This window comes from Copadichromis virginalis, linkage group LG7 (genome assembly GCF_057382275.1).
Source record: "Copadichromis virginalis isolate Kocher_CV1m ecotype Utaka linkage group LG7, C_Virginalis_male_GT1.1, whole genome shotgun sequence".
Taxonomy (NCBI): domain Eukaryota; kingdom Metazoa; phylum Chordata; class Actinopteri; order Cichliformes; family Cichlidae; genus Copadichromis; species Copadichromis virginalis.
In genome coordinates, this window is record NC_140624.1 from 36,903,508 (window position 1) to 36,915,892 (window position 12,385).

Here is a 12,385-nt window from a genome sequence, read left to right on the forward strand (position 1 = left end):
CTATAGGCTGTTATTCAGACTGTATAATAGGCAGAGCAGGAGATAAAAATCTTCAGAATATCAAAATTATGAAAATCCTTTTGTGTGTTCTTTTCAGACACACTTGGGTACTGCAATGAGAAACAGGAAAAACATGCAAGCTTATCAACACTGCAAGGCAGCCAGGCTTTTGAAGAGATAAGATTTTTTAAGAACATGGTCATGTCGCAATGTAATTCCCCCCCCCCCCCCCATCAGCTTTATAGAGAAAGCAGTTAATTTTCTAAACTAAAAGTTCAAAATCAAGTTTTAGAAAACTATGAAAAGTAATACTAGAATATGGGATCATAATGGTTATGTTATCAAAGTTACATTTTGAGCTGAACATAGAGTAAAGGCTGGAGGGTCATGCTCTCTTGAGAGTCATATATATAATAGAAGTAAAACATGGTAGTGACTAGAAGCTGCATAAATACCCCCACCAAGCAGGCAGCATCCTCTATACAACACTGCTGCTGAAAAGCCAAGCTGCCAGGGACACAAATATTCCTTCATGGCATGGTAAATATGTCAGTGTGTATCCCGAGATGCAGTGGTGGAAGCTGCTCAACTAAAACATTTAATTAGAAATCAAGCCACTAGTCTTCTGATGTGTTCAGATCCGAAGGCAATCACTTGAATACCATCAGCATTCATGTCTTTATCTTAACCTGCTTGGAGCGCTAGGGATCGGTAATGACACATAGTGTTTATTTTTTGCATAACGTTTATACTCCCAGTATAATCACCAATGCTGCTTTCACAAAGAATTAAAACTTTGCAAAGGTAAGTTATCTCTTTGAGCCCATATAAGCAGTGCTGTAATCAACAGTGATAACATTAGGATTATTTATTCACCAGTAGTATTCCATAGTAATATGCATACTGTATTCAATATTTAATGCTGTGAATAATAATGAATCACTGATGCAGTATGGGCATTATGAAGAATGCATACATGGAAGCAGAGTATGGTTGGAACTCAGTTAAAGAGGGAGATGTAGAGGGAGTAATTCAGGCAACTAGGCCAGACAGAGGGAGTTAAATGGGCACAGGTGTTTTATGTTGCTTGAGTACTCACTTTTCTTTATTAGCTGTGGTGTACTGGAAGTCATGCCCCTAGGAGGAGACGCAAACTAAAGAGCAGGAGTGTGTACCATGTCTTTGTGTTCTGCTGATTGTTGTTTAAAGGTGGGGTCACACTAGGTGATCCATACCAAGCACTCTGACTTCTAAAGTGTAATTTGTTTAAGTAGAGTGATCGCTACACATCTTCCCGAGATCCTTAAGTTTCTATTTGTTAAAAATAGAGTAATATTATTCAACATCAGCATTTGAATTACTCGTGCAAATATGCCAGATTTTGCCATACAGACTAATTTTCATCTGCAGTCTCTGCAGTTGATCACATTTATAGATAATCACAAAAAAAAAACCATACAAAAAAATCTGAATATAGATAAAAGGTAGAAACATATGTGAGGTATAGAAAAAAATACCCATATTTCATATTAGATATCAAAGATTAAATTAGTGAGGTCAGAGACTTACAATGACACTTCTTCAGCTTATGACAAGTTTGATTATCCAATAACCATTTTTTCTTTGTTTGTGTGTTGTTTGTTTGGTCTGTAATTCTATGTAAGTACAAGTATGCATCACTCAATAAGAAAGAATAAAAGCCATACTATTAAAACGTGTATGCACAATATGATTAAGTGTGCCCTGCTCAAGTAAGCTTGGAGAGCTGGGCCTGACTTTAGGTGGAATCTCTCATACCCGGGCATAAAAGTCCAACTCTTCCTCAATGACAGCTGCCCGTGTGAAGGTTTCCATGTTAAAGTATTAAATAATCTATCAAAGATGCGAGTAGATGATGTGTAGCCACTTCTCAAAAATACCCTAAGCAATAGCCCCCCCCCCCCCCCCCCCACACACACACACACACACACACACACACACAAAATACAACCATGAACCTCATTGTGCCCACAAGAGAGCTATGTCTGTCTGTGTAAAAGAGAGAGCATGAAAGAGAGTAGTTCAGCTGCCGAGACAAACTGAAGTGTGCTTGGGCCCAGGTCGTTAAACACAATATGGGTGAAAGTAGGCATAGGAGTGAGCAGGGGGGGGGCAAGGCACCCAAGCAATCCTAAAATGAGGTTGTAGCTCCTCTGACCAGTAGGTCATTGGAAGTAGTGCACAGCATGTGGGGAGGGGGTTTGTTTGTTTTTTTATTTTTGTCTTAGAGTGTAAAAGTAAACACAAGCAACAAAAAATGTGTTAAAGGCACAAACCTTATGGATGCTACTAAAGCAACAGAAGCAGCTCTTATGCAAAGGTTGCAAACATTTTTAAAAAGTGGAAAACTAAATAGCTACAGTAACTGGCAAGATTGTGTCGTGAAGTCAATTTTGTTCAGAGCAGTACGGTGGCCCCTAGAGACAAAGCACGTACAAACTCCAAAACACTTGCAAACCCCAAAACACAACGGAAGTGCTCCAGGACGCTAGGGGCAGTGTTGAGCTCGATTTGCAAAATAAACGACAAGTTTGTCTGTATGGGACGGTCTAGTCTTCGTCGCGCTTCCCAGGTTGCCTAGCAACCATGATACTAACCGCTGGAAACGTGTCATACAACTTGGTTTGACAGAAATGAAGGAGAACATATTTTGTTCATTTGTTTGTTTGTTTCTACAAGAGCTTTGTGTGATTTGATAAGTATCTGAGGCTGAGACCACAGGACAGTAAAACATGATTTTTGGGCTTCATTTCTGTACTGAACAGTTATTTCAAGATTAGTTAGTAAATAAGAATTAGCTGATGTTGTTCATGAGACTAAAGTCATATCACTTTGGTAATGCAAATATAATATGGCCAATATTATAGTTATTATCCATCCATCCATCCATCCATCCATCTTCATCCGCTTTGTCCGGGGCCGGGTCGCGGGGGCAGCAGCCTAAGCAAAGAGGCCCAGACCTCCCTCTCCCCAGCCACCTCCTCCAGCTTGTCCGGGGGAATACCAAGGCGTTCCCAGGCCAGCCGAGAGATATAATCTCTCCAGCGTGTCCTGGGTCTGCCCCGGGGCCTCCTCCCGGTGGGACATGCCTGGAACACCTCACCCAGGAGGCGCCCGGGGGGCATCCTTGTCAGATGCCCGAACCACCTCAGCTGGCTCCTTTCGATGTGGAGCAGCAGCTGCTCTACTCTGAGCCCCTCCCGGATGGCCAAACTTCTCACCCTATCTCTAAGGGAGAGGCCAGCCACCCTTCGGAGGAAGCTCATTTCCGCCGCTTGTATCCGCGACCTCGTTCTTTCGGTCACTACCCACAGCTCGTGGCCATAGGTGAGGGTAGGGACGTAGATCGACCGGTAAATTGAGAGCTTCGCTTTTACACTCAGCTCCCTCTTCACCACGACGGACCGGTGCAGCGTCCGCATTACTGCAGCTGCAGCCCCAATCCGTCTGTCGATCTCCGGCTCCCTTCTCCCATCACTCGCGAACAAGACCCCGAGATACTTGAACTCCTCCACTTGTGGCAGGAACTCATCCCCGACCCGGAGTGGGCACTCCACCTTTTTCCGGCTGAGAACCATGGCCTCAGATTTGGAGGTGCTGATCCTCATTCCCGCTGCTTCACACTCGGCTGCGAACCGTTCCAGTGCGAGCTGGAGGCCTTCACCCGATGAAGCCAACAGAACCACATCATCTGCAAAAATCAGAGATGAGATTCTGAGGCCACCAAAGCGAAAGCCCTCCGCCACTTGGCTGCGCCTAGAAATCCTGTCCATAAAAATTATGAACAGAACCGGAGACAAAGGGCAGCCCTGGCGAAGCCCATCACCCACCGGGAACGAGTCCGACTTATTGCCGGCAATGCGAACCAAGCTCTTGCAACGGTTGTATAGGGATCGAATGGCCCGTAGCAATGGGCCAGACACCCCATATTCCCGCAACACCTCCCACAGGACACCCCGAGGGACACGGTCGAATGCCTTCTCCAAGTCCACAAAACACATGTAGACTGGTTGGGCAAACTCCCATGCACCCTCAAGTATCCTGGAGAGGATAAAGAGCTGGTCCAGTGTTCCGCGACCAGGACGAAAACCGCATTGTTCCTCCTGTATCCGAGGTTCGACTAACGGACGAACTCTCCTTTCCAGCACCCTGGCATAGACTTTCCCAGGGAGGCTGAGGAGTGTGATCCCCCTGTAGTTGGAACACACCCTCCGGTCCCCTTTCTTAAAGATGGGGACCACCACCCCGGTCTGCCAGTCCACAGGTACTGCCCCTGATCTCCACGCAACATTGCAGAGGCGTGTCAACCAGGACAGCCCTACAACGTCCAGAGCCTTCAGGAACTCGGGGCGGACCTCATCAACACCAGGGGCTCTGCCACCAAGGAGTTGTTTAACTGCCTCAGTGACCTCACCCCCGGAAATTGGCGGGCCATTCCCCTCATCCCCAGACTCTGCTTCCTCCTCGGAAGACGTGTCAGTGGGATTAAGGAGGTCCTCGAAGTATTCCTTCCACCGCCTGACAATTTTCTCAGTCGACGTCAGCAGCGCTCCGCCAGCACTATACACAGTGCAGGTAGAGCACCGCTTTCCCCTCCTGAGACGTCTGACGGTTTGCCAGAATCTCTTCGAGGCAGTCCGAAAGTCTTTTTCCATGGCCTCTCCGAACTCCTCCCACACCCGAGTTTTTGCTTCAGCCACTGCCCGAGCTGCATTCCGCTTGGCCTGTCGATACCTGTCGGCTGCCTCCGGAGTCCCACAAGCTAACCAAGCCCGATAGGACTCCTTCTTCAGCCTGGTGGCTCCCTTCACCTCTGGTGTCCACCATTTGGTTCGGGGATTACCACCACGGCAGGCACCCACCACCTTGCGGCCGCAGCTCAATGCAGCAGCTTCGGCAATGGAGACTCTGAACATGGTCCATTCGGACTCAATGTCCCCAGTCTCCCTCGGAATGCTGTCGAAGCTCTGCCGGAGGTGTGCGTTGAAGATCTCGCGGACTGGGGCCTCTGCTAGACGTTCCCAGCACACCCTCACTACGCGTTTAGGTGCACCAGGTCTGTCCAGCGTCCTCCCCCGCCACCTGATCCAACTCACCACCAGGTGGTGATCAGTTGACAGCTCAGCCCCTCTCTTTACCCGAGTGTCCAGAACATATGGTCGCAGGTCTGGTGATACGATTACAAAATCGATCATCGACCTACGGCCTAGAGCGTCCTGGTGCCACGTGCACTTATGGACACTCTTATGTTCGAACAGGGTGTTCGTTATGGCCAAACTGTGGTTAGCACAGAAGTCCAATAACAGAGCACCGCTCGGGTTCAGATCAGGGAGGCCGTTCCTCCCAATCACGCCCCTCCAGGTCTCGCTGTCGTTACCCACGTGAGCATTGAAGTCTCCCAGCAGGACAACAGAGTCTCCAGGTGGAGCACCCTCCAGCACCCCCCCCCCCAGGGACTCTAAGAAGGCTGGGTACTCTGAACTGCCACTCGGCGCATAAGCGCAGATGACAGTCAGGACCCGTTCCCCGACCCTAAGGCGCAGGGAACAAACCCTCTCGTCCACCGGGAAAAACCCCAACGTACCGGCAGCAAGCCGAGGGGATATTAGGATACCCACCCCAGCCCGCCGCCTCTCACCAGGGGCAACTCCAGACTGAGACAGAGTCCAGCCCCTCTCCAGGAGACTGGTTCCAGAGCCCAAGCCATGTGTAGAGGTGAGCCCGACTATATCTAGCCGGTACCTCTCAACCTCACGCACTAACTCAGGCTCCTTCCCCACCAGAGAGGTGACATTCCATGTCCCTATTGCCAGTCTTGGCAGCCGGGGGTCATTCCGCCAGGGCCTCCGCTCCTGGCCGCCACCCGGCACACAATGCACCCGACCCCTATGGCGCCTCCTGCGGGTGGTGGGCCTGCGGGAGGATGGGCCCATGTCTCCTCTTCGGGCTGTGGGACCATCTGGGAACTCTTCTTGCCACCAGACGCTCGCCCTCGGGCACCCTCCCCGGGCCTGGCTCCAGGGCGGGGCCCCGGTAACCCTATCCCGGGCAGGGTAAACTGTTCCCTCGGTGTCCTTTTCATAAGGGTCTTATGAATCGCTCTTTGTCTGGTCCCTCACCCAGGGCCAACTTGCCATGGGAGACCCTACCAGGGGGCAAAAGCCCCCAGACAACATAGCCCCTGGGATCCCTGGGACACACAAACCCCTCCACCACGATAAGGTAGGTATAGTTATTATATTAATCATTATTAGCTATTACAGTAGTGAACATGAACTCTGTGTCAAATACTGAGCTTCAGTACAGATTCAAGTTGCAGTTATTTATATGTCTTATCACCTTAAATCTTCACTCAAAGACAAGTATCTTTGACAGTGCATATATAGGTGTATCATATATAAGAGACAAATGTTGTTCCTTCAGTATGTTGGCATTACTAAATTTGGCTCATTGCTTACATATATTTATAAAAAGAAAATGTACGAGCTGTGATAACTGTTTCTGATAAAATGAAGAGTAGACTGATATATGAGATATTCCTTTATTGGGTGAGAAAATCAGACCATGTCATAACTGCTTTAAGTCATACAGAATAGATATCAGAGCCTTAAACAGGCTGACTTCTGCTAAATGGGTCAAACTGGGCAGAAAGTATACAAACACATAACATCCTTATAGAATATGTAACACTATAGATCAACTTACCTCAGAATATATAAAGCATATAAACAATTACAGCAATATGATGCAACAAACACAGCAGTGCTACTAATCCAAAATACTCAAAGCTTCATAGAACTGAAACAAACATTTATTTTTAGCTCCATTCTGCTGCTGATACATACTTTAGGTTTCTGAATATTACACTTGTTGCTGCCTTTCATAGTGTGTAACTTGAAGGCCCTGAGTACTTTCTCCCACACTGAAAACACTGGAATGATAACATTATTTGAACATTACCTAATAAGACTGATTCAGGACAGACAATTAGTTATTTTAAACTTTTCTAGCAGTCCTTCACAAACAGGGAACAGTCTGTCTATTCTCTCCATCTGTCAGCTGCTGCTGGCTCTTCCTCCTCCTCTTCCTCACACACTGCTGAGTTTGTCCTGGTGGATCATCAGGGGTGCAAAGCCTCACAGATGATGTGCAGCAGTGGGTCCCTCAGTCTGTCCTCACTCTGGACACTTGCAGTTGTCACACATGGAAATCAAATGTGTGATAAGCTGCAGGATTCAAACACAAGTGTAACTTATAAATACATGTTCATACTTTTATTACACAATCAGAGAGAAAGAAACAGAGAGAGAGTGCAGGACAGACAGACAGGTGACAGTCTCAGGTGTATACACTGCTACAAAACAGCACAAGAGAAGGAGGATTTAGTGTTTGTGTTATTACGAAACAAGAAGAGTTCCCAGATGGTACAGTGAACACATGTGTGACTCCTGTGATTAAAGCATCTTTCTTTCAGCTTAACGAGTGAACCGTCAGCTCGTTCAAACACACGTTAAAGTCCGTTTGGCTCGACACCACCGAACAGAGGCAGCAATATAACATAGCTAACATTAACAGTGCAGTGAATCCTGCTTGTGCCGTGATATTCAGGACTGCAAACCGAGCAGCATCACTGACTTTCAGCTTGTTGTGTTTGTGGATATATGACTGACTTTAATTATCCATAAAATCATCACACTCTCTGTAAGATTAAAGTCAACTATTGAACGGCGTATATTTTGAAGTAAAGGCTTTAAAACCAAGTTAGTACAAACATCGCTAATGTCACATAACTTTCCCGACATGTTGCCAACAGTAATGTTTTAATGTTCTTCATTATAAAAACATTTGCGCATAAATAAGTGACATAATATTCAGTACTTACTTCTGAAAGTTTATTCTTTGGCGTCTCCGCTTCCGCCGTTTTTTTCGGCAAAATTATCCACACCACCGCCGCGCTATGAAATCTGGGATATGTTGGGCCATGAAGGCTACACTGACCCATCCTTAAAATTCAGGGAAATTAAGGACGCATTTGAGGGCCGCATTTAGAGCAGCCTTTGAATTTGGACAGCCTTCGTCGTGTCGCTGTGACGTAATCGGCCTTAAAATGCGGCCTTTAAGGCTGTCACTACCCGATCCGTACCAGAAACCCGATCGGTACCCCGCATGCGCAAATCTTACGTCACTTCCTCTCTTTGCCAACATTGCGACATTCAATATATTTGAATGATACGGTTAGCGCCCAGTTAGCTCCTAGCATTTCTCAACAGCTCTCCCTCCTTTTCGACTACCGTGACATTTAAACAATGGATAATCCGTATACAAAGAAATTCATGCTTTTCTCCTCAACAGAGAGCGTCCCCCGATTGAGCAACAGTGCTGTAAAATAAGAAGAATGGCGCCTAATTACAGAGTTAATAATGCAGACTTTGTAATATCTCACGTGTAGATTCATCAGCCAGATGAAGTGTTTACTGACAATTGACAGTGATAGCGCACATCATCATCACTATTCCAACAATCCTTTCCTCACAGACAAGCATAAACACACTCGACTATCACTAAATCAAATTTAACACACGTTTTATAATGACGATAATTCAGTTTATAATAGGGTTTATTTGCTCGGTCAGCAGGTGGCGCTATCCTCGTACACTGGGGAGTAAACTGCCATTAAACGAACAGAAGAAGAAAAAAAACATCTGCACATGCGCGGTACGGATCGGGTAGACACGATTTGTACGGTCAGACTTTACACATGCGCAGTAAGGATCGGAGAGTCCTGATCCGTAACTTTCTTTTTATTTTTCGTTTTTGTCTACATTGTACTGAAATGCTTCATTATTGCAAACATTTTAAGATATACTTGTTATTCTTAACATCTTAACAGATACTCTGACCCATAACTATCGTAAAACGCTACGACCGGAAGTAGAAACCTTTCGCGCATGCGGGGTACCGATCGGGTTTCCGGTACGGATCGGGTAGTGACAAAGGCTGCAGACCCTGAATTGGGATACAGCCCAAATCCGGTCATTGGTACTTCCTGGCTTGTGTAGTTACTTGGTAACAAAAGCTCAACACTGCCCCTAGCGTCCTGGAGCACTTCCGTTGTGTTTTGGAGTTTGCATGTGTTTTGGAATTTGCAATTGTTTTGGAGTTTGTATGTGCTTTGTCTCTAGGGGCTACCGTAGAGCAGTGCTGGAAGTAACATATTACTCTGCTGTAATTACAATACATTTTCAATAATGCAATAAAGCAATTTATTACTGTACATTCCGCAATTACAGTTCAAAAACAATTATGTAATTATTTGGGTTACAAAGGTTTTTCAGTGATCTGCAGTTGGGGTGGACAGAAAAAAAAAAGACAATCAAACAAACATGTTTTTTTTTTTTCCTGCACTTGCTACAGCTGATTCCAGTTTACAGTGGCTTGCAAAAGTATTCGGCCCCCTTGAACCTTTCCACATTTTGTCACATTACAGCCACAAACATGAATCAATTTTATTGGAATTCCACGTGAAAGACCGATACAAAGTGGTGTACACGTGAGAAGTGGAACGAAAATCATACATGATTCCAAACACTTTTTACAAATAAATAACTGAAAAGTGGGGTGTGCGTAATTATTCACTTGGAGATCATGTGAGGAGCTCAGTCATTCGAAACAGACTCAGAGTAGAGCAGCTGCTCCTCCACATTGAAAGGAGATATAGCAGAGGTGGTTCAGTCATGTGACTAGGATGCCCCCCTCCCCAAGAGGTCCCCAGAGTGAGGAAAGTCTGTACTTCTCTACTCAGACTGCTGCCCCCATGACCCGAACCCAAATAAGTGGAACAAAAAGCATGGATGAGTTGTTCTAAAGAGGTCATTGAACTTGAGATTATCAACTTGCAACAAGTCACTTCATAAAATTCATGATATTCCACAATCAGCTGTAAGTGATCTTTTAGAAAAAAAGGGAAGTGATTGGGAAATGCTGTAAATCATTGAATGAGTGGTAGATGACATAAGGTTACAGAGCAAGCAGCTCTAAGAGGGCTTTGGAGTTGACGTCACGCCGCAATGCATTGTGGGAGCGCGGCACCATTTTCGGGGTCTACGAATCAAAACAAACACACTGTGTTGGGACGACGATTACAAGATGCTAAAAGCAGCTCAAAAGAGAATGGACTGTATAGAGACCGATTTCGTTCAGAGGCGAAGCAGCGGTACTTGTGGACCTGTACGAAATACGGCCGTGGAGGATGATGTGTTGGTTGTTGTGAGGGCGCTGAGTCAGCGCGTACAAGTCGTCATTCAAGTCAGCTCGAGTACTGCGAGTGAAATGTGTTTGATTTCCCTGCAAACATTCAGGTTGGTGCAGCATAAATTCATTCCTAAGGGGGGAAATCACAGTGAGAACATGTGGAGGCTGTTAGGTGGATAACATAGTGAGTTCAGTGCATTGATGTGACATTGTCCTGAAGGATTTAGTTATTCTTTATGGTTAAAGAAATTGCAATGATTTATTCATATTTATTATAAATAATTCTAATTATACATCTTGCTTCAATATTTGTATCTTGTGTCACTAAAAATACATTTTATTTTAATTTTATACATTAATGACCTGCAGAATCTCCTTATCATATTAAGTGATTCATAATTGTGCAATGGATATGTTGTCCAGTACTTTCGCCCATTTGGTGTATTGATTTGCACATATTCCCATTTTTGCACATATTCCCAATTTGTAATAAGCTCAGCATGAGAAACGAAATGGTTTCCATTAAATTTATCTCAATGTTTTGGCATTTGATAATGTTTTAAATTCACTGGTTGCAATATCCTTGTTCCATGACTGTGAGGTCAGATAGAGACATTTTACCTCAGTCTAACTTTTACTGACAAAACACTGACTTGCCAAGGCTAATTCATAGTATAGTGATATACTATGAATGTTCTGGTCTCCTTGATGCCAGTGTTTGAAAAATGTCCACGATTTTCCTTTTGCTTCATTCTGTCTTTGTTAAGAAGAAAAGACTAAACTCTAAAAATTGGCTCACAATGCCTTCCATGAAATGCTAAAGAAGTCCTTAAGAGACCCGTTGATCAACAAAGTTGCTGCCAGATATTCTGTTTTAGAAACATCACTAAATGCACTGTAAGTATATCTATCTATTTTCTTGCAAGAAAAATGAAAACAACAACAACAAACAAACCCATAAACCACCATAGCTGCACTATGAATAAATTAGTATATTTCATGAAATTACAGTGTCTCTAATCTCCTGCATTGCTTGTACTTTCATCCTCAGGAATAGCAGTAGATGAATCGTGTCTATAAAAATGTGTGATTACCAAAAGAGATTATATCAATCTTGCTTTTGGCAGTGTAGGTGTGTCTTATGAATTTATGGATAAAATATAAAAGCAAACCTTAAATTTTGAAAATTTGGATTGAAAAGGAGAGTATTTGACAAAAATGGACAGGGAGCACCAGCTGAATAATGCATATGTAAAGCAGTTTCTTTGAAGTTTTATACAAATCACAGCAAGAACATAGGTTTAGGCTCAGAATTGGTGCCCACATATTTCCCACATACATCCAAAATAATGGTAACTGGGCTGTGGGATTTGGCAGGTGGTTGGCAGTCCCATTATAGCAATACAGTGCAGGGAAATGACCCACTTAGAAATAAATCACTGAGCCGGTACATACATGAGCTGGGCGCTCATGTATGTACCGGCTCACTCCTGGTGGCCGATTGGCGGGGCCGGGCGCCTGTGGCCCGGCTGGGCTCCTTCCGGGGGTGGGATGCCCTCAGGCCTCTGGGCCTGAAGCTCGGTCCTCTCTGGCACAGCTGCCTGCCGGCAGAGCCCGTGGGCACGCCACTGCAACCCCCTCTGGCATCTGCTCCGTGGGGCTCTACTCAGCTCTTCCCAGGAGGGTGGCACGGTTCCCCCCCTTTTGGTGGTCCTCCTCGGGTCCTCGTACTCTGGGGCCTCTGGATGTCTGGGGCCTGGATCTCCTCCATACCTGCTTCATACCCTGGAGGACGTGGCTATGGCTCCCCACACTCCCTAGCAGATCGTTACATGGAGAAACCTTTGGAATACAAGCATGCTGATCCACACAGGTGTGCACACAGGTGTACACACGGGTGTTCACAGACGCGGACTACAGCTTTCTTGGCTGCTGCTTCAAAGCACGTTGTGCGCTGTCTATCTTGCGTGCTGCACAATATCGTTTATTATTTACTATCTACTGATATCTACTGCTAGCTAGTTTATTGTGATGGTGCTGTTTTTTTTATTATGTCGCTCTTTGTTGTTTGCTTTCTCTTCTGTTTTTTTTCTCC